Source organism: Physeter macrocephalus, chromosome 2, assembly GCF_002837175.3.
Source record: "Physeter macrocephalus isolate SW-GA chromosome 2, ASM283717v5, whole genome shotgun sequence".
Taxonomy (NCBI): Eukaryota; Metazoa; Chordata; class Mammalia; order Artiodactyla; family Physeteridae; genus Physeter; species Physeter macrocephalus.
The window spans coordinates 74,849,819-74,855,178 of NC_041215.1; the positions used below are offsets into that span (position 1 = coordinate 74,849,819).

The 5,360-nt window shown below is 40.3% G+C and overlaps 1 protein-coding gene across 3 annotated transcripts in view; it reads right to left on the minus strand.

Annotated features, from left to right (window-relative positions):
- ABCB11 (ATP binding cassette subfamily B member 11) overlaps window positions 1-5,360 on the minus strand; it is a 94,391-nt gene that overhangs the window by 83,101 nt on the left and 5,930 nt on the right. The gene's annotated exons all lie outside the window — the stretch shown is intronic.

The following is a 5,360-nucleotide window of genomic DNA, read 5'->3' on the forward strand; positions in this document are numbered from 1 at the left end:
GCACAGGCCCAGCGGCCATGGCCCACGGGCCCAGCCGCTCCGCGGCATGTGGGATCTTCCCATACCGGGGCGCGAACCCGGTTCCCCTGCATCGGCAGGCGGACGCGCAACCACTGCGCCACCAGGGAAGCCCGAATCATTAGAGTTTTAAAGAGTACTTGGGAATATTTCTGGGACAGCAGAGCAAACCTATCAGAAAAACTGACGAAGGAAAAGGGGACGTCAACTTGGTTTCTTTGACTGCACATCAGACTTCATCATCTGCATGGTGGAAAGCTCTTGTGATTATGAAATCCTAGTAAGGATTCTGTAAAGTTTACAGTTGATTTGGACCACAGACTGTCTTTCTTTTCAACAAAAAGAAAAACAAAACAAAATTGATACATGCCTACTTGGATAAATTAAGATTCCCCTGAAGCATTTGTTGAAGAGAGAAGAGGGGAGAGAAATGACAATTAGAGGGAAAAGGTAAAAGATATTTTGCAACGATATGAGGTCTTTATGACAAGGTGCATTGCCTCACCAGGAGTGCTCCTTTTAATGGTTCTGATGCCCTGTAGACCCAGTAGCATTGACACCTTAGAGTGAATATCAGTGTCAACCCTAACTGGCAGAAATGTGTCCATTTCCTACTTCCAAAATGTTGAAAGGTCCATGTTCATTAATGCATGGGACATTGACCTATGGACAAATGGTTTATCACTGGGTAAAGTTGCTTTATAGAATACCCACACACTAGGGTAGCATATTGCCAGAATGGCTAATGCAATTGTGAGAAATATTACAGAGAGATTATATATGCCCTTTATCTAGTTTTCCCCCAATGGTAACATCTTGCAAAACTATAGGACAATATCACAACCAGGATGTTGACATCGATACAATGAAGAGCAGAATATTCTCATCATTCAAAGATTCCTCTTGTTGCCCTTTGATATATACACATACTTCCATCTTTCTCACATTTCTGGAGGCCAGAAATGGAGGCCAGAAGTCTGAAATCAGCTTCACTGGGTTGAAATTCAGGTGCTGACGGGGTTGTACTTTCTCCAAAGGCTCTAGGGAAGAATTTGTTTCTTCCCTCTTGCAGCTTCTGGTAGCTACTGGCATTCCTGAGCTTGGGACATCACTTCAAACTCCTCCTGGATAGTCACCTTGCCTCTCTTTTTCTCTCTATAGTCAAATCTCCCTCTGCCTCTTTTTAATAACTGTCCCTTTAAAAAAATACTAGTGATTGCATTTAGGGCCCACCTGGGTAATCCAGTATAATCTCCCCCAACCCAAGATCTTTAAGTTAATCACATCTGCATAGACTCTTTTTTCCATACAAGGTAACATTTGCAGATTCCAGGGATATCCTGCATATCTTTGGGGGCCATTATTCAGCCTACTGGAGCTACAGTCAAAATATAGATACTGGGGCTTCCCTGGTGGTACAGTGGTTAAGAATCCGCCTGCCAGTGCAGGGTACACAGGTTTGAGCCCTGGTCCGGGAAGATCTCACATGCTGCGGAGCAACTAAGCCCATGTGCCACAACTACTGAGCCTGTGCTCTAGAGCCTGCATGCCACAGCTACTGAAGCCCCCACTGCGCCTAGAGCCCGTGCTCCACAACAAGAGAAGGCACCGCAATGAGAAGCCAGGGCACCTCAATGAAGAGTAGCCCCCCGCTCAACACAACTAGAGAAAGCCTCCATGCAGTAACGAAGACCCAACGCAATCAAAAATAAATTAATTAATTAATTTAAAAAATATAAATACTAATAAGTGTTGGTAAGAATGTGAAGAAATTGGAAGCCTCACACATGTTAGTGGGAATGTAAAATGGTACAGCCACTTTGAAAAACAGTCTGGAAGTTCTGCAAATGGTTAAAATTTATTTATCATATGACCCAGAAATTCCACTCCTAGGTATATACTCAAGAGAATTGAAAACATATGTCCACAGGAAACCTTGTACATAAATGTCCATAGCAGCATCATTTGTAATAACCCAAAAGAGGAAGCAACTCAAATGTCCATCAACTGATGAATGGATAAATCCACTCATTATATCCACGCTATAAATGTATTATATCCATACAATGAAATATTATTCATCAATAAAAAGAAATGAAGTATGATTCACGCTACAACATGGATGAACCTTGAAAACATTAGGGTAAGTTAAAGAAGCTAGTCACAAAGGACCACATATTATATGATTCCATTTACATGAAATGTCCAAAATAGGCAAATCTATAGAGACAGAAAGTAGATTAGTGGTTGTCTAGGGCTGAGGGGGGATGGGGAATTGGGGAGTGAAATTTAAGGGATATGGGGTAGAGGGGTTGTGTGCTAATAAAAATGTTCTAAAATTGATTGTGGTGATGAATGCACAGCTCTATGAATGTACTAAAAACTATTGAGTTTTATACTTTAAGTGGGTGAATTTTATGGTATGTGAATTGTATCTCAATAAAGATGTTTTTCAAAGTACATTGTCTTACAGTGTCTAACTTCAAAATAGTACTTGAGTGCATAAGCTAAATGTACATTGCTAAGAAAATAGACTGAAATCCAAGAGAAAGTACAGACTTAGATTTTTGCATTGATGCATCCATATGTGGGACAGGTAAGGACACAAACTTCCCAATGGCTGTGGTAGTGAGCCTCCAAGGAGCCCTTGATTGTTTTTGTCTCCTGGTATTCATACTCTTGTGTAATCTTCACCAAAATTATACCAGGGCTGGTCTGTGTGACCAACAGAAAATGGCAGAAATGATAGTATGTCACTTCCACAATTAAGTTACAAGGCTTTGTGTCTCCATTTGAGTTTCTACACTTTAATTGGATAAAAGAAAAGAAAAGTATGGCGCTTCCCTGGTGGTGCAGTGGTTAAGAATCTACCTGCCAATGCAGGGGACACAGGTTCGAGCCCTGGCCTGGGAAGATCTCACATGCCATAGAGCGACTAAGCCTGTGCACCACAACTACTGAGCCTGTGCTCTAGAGCTCGTGTGCCACAACTACTGAGCCCACGTGCCTAGAGCCCGTGCTCCACAACAAGAGAAGCCACTGCAATGAGAAACCCGCACACTGCAACGAAGAGTGGCCCCTGCTCGCTGCAACCAGAGAAAGCCCGCGCACAGCAACAAAGACCCAACACAGCCAAAAAGAAAGAAAGAAAGAAAGAAAAGTAAACTGCATTGTGATATTTCCTTCTTTCTTCTTCTTTCATTCTGTTACCTTATTATTTGACTATTCTGAGCAAATAAATTCTGAGAAGCTAATCAGGAGGCCTAACGTTCTGTAATCCTTTTTAGCCTTATTCACTGAGAGCCATTTGGAAGGCTCCAGCCTAAAATTCCATCCAGTGGATTACAATTGATATGTGGAAACCAATAAAATGAACGAGAAAATCCAACTCCTACATTATACATGCATGCTTATGTTGATAAAATCATTGAGTTGCCTTGTATAGTACAAGACTAACACACCAATTATAATAGGTGGAGACATTGTACTTTTAATGATATACTTTTTCCAAGAAAGAAAGTTGTGAAAGAGTTGGGTAATTTTGGAGAACTGTTTACTACTTACAGGTAAGAAAATGTCCCCTCCCTCTCTTCTGCCCCACCCAAGTCCATTTTCACAGTGATCTTACCACACGAAAGCTAAACATTTATTCAGAAGTGCAACAAACAGTATTCATGTTAATGACCATAATAACTCACGATTAAAATATTTAACTCATCAATGGAGTTCCTGGTAAAGGAAAGGCCTGAGAAATGTGTTGTCTACACAATCAAATATCTATTTACATGTTTGGTATCATGTGAATTCAACCAAAGCCAAGGAATTTCTGAAAAGCCCTATTTGCTCTGCATTATTTGCTCACCCTCAAGTATAGGACCCAGTAAAAATGAATAAAGTAATGGGTAGCCATGGTGAATTCCTTTCAATGGATGCCAGTGATGCAGATGTTAAAGGCAGATTCATTCTTTAGTTCATCTAATAAATATTTGAGCATTTGAGACAAAATATGTCTCAAATTTTGGTCCCTCTAACATTTATTTCCAATTTTTAAGACATAACAGGATATACTTTCAGGATTTTCCCTTGAAGAATTTATCTTCATGTGTTATTAATTATTGGGGTCAATTTACATCATACATAAGTCTGAATGGATTTTTTTCAAAGGGGGAAAACGGATTACCTTACATTTTGTAGTCATACCACTCTGTAAAAATCAGTTCAATTCTGTTCTCCAACATAAATGAAAGACTTAAAAGACTGTCATTGGGAATTCCCTGGCAGTCCAGTGGTTAGAACTCTGAACTTTCACTGCTGAGGGCTCGGGTTCAATCCCTGGTTGGGGAACTAAGATCCTGCAAGCCACGTGGTACAGCCAAAAAAAAAAAAAATGCTATCATTGAAGACAGTCTCTCTTTTATGCAAATTGTTCTGAGTGTTACTTCCAAATTTAGAAGAGAAATATACATATTGGAAATTTATTTCTTATGAGTAGGCTTATTATTTGTTAAGGCTAATTCTGCACATTGTATGTTATCCTGTACTTTCCTGTCAAGTGCTAACCAGTTTATAACTACGTACTTATTTACATGGTCATTGATTTCATTATGGTCTCACCAACTAGACCCAAGCTCCACAAATACAAGGACCATGATTCATAAGGTGCCACTGTATCCATGATGCTTACACATTTTCCTGGTACATAATTGGTGTTCCAAAATTTTTGGTTAAATTAGTAAATGAATGAAAGATGCTAACAACAGATAATATTATGGAAAAACATCAGTGATTTAGAAGGATTTGTCATAATCTGGAATCAAGTCTGTAGAAAAATTTTTAAATGAAGGAGAATAATATAAATTCACTTGGGGGTGACATTCCAAGTGTCTTTCTAGCTAAGATGTGCCCTGCCCTTGATTCTTGAACCTGAGTGTGTTCATACGTGCAAATGAGCTTGTTCTGGCCCTGAGGCAGCATGAGGCAGGCTGCAAAGTCCATGCTATGACAGTGAGTCCACTCTGTGTACACTACAGACTCACTGATTACAAGGCAGCCTTTCGGGCTTATCACAGACAGAACAGGAGCATGGTGAGCTCCAGTTAATTCTGCATGGCTGTCTTCTATTCATAGCACCACATCACTCTTCCACAGAAACTCAACTGCTAACTGAGACCAACGGCCCCTATTCCAAGTCCTAGAGCACAGGAATGATGAAATTCCCATTGTAGAGAGAAAGCTGGGGCTCAAGTGAGTCATCAGCCATGGCCACAGCAGCTGAGGAACAGAAGGGAGGAGAGAAAGAAAGAAAGAAAGAAAGAAAGAAAGAAAGAAAGAAAGAAAGAAAG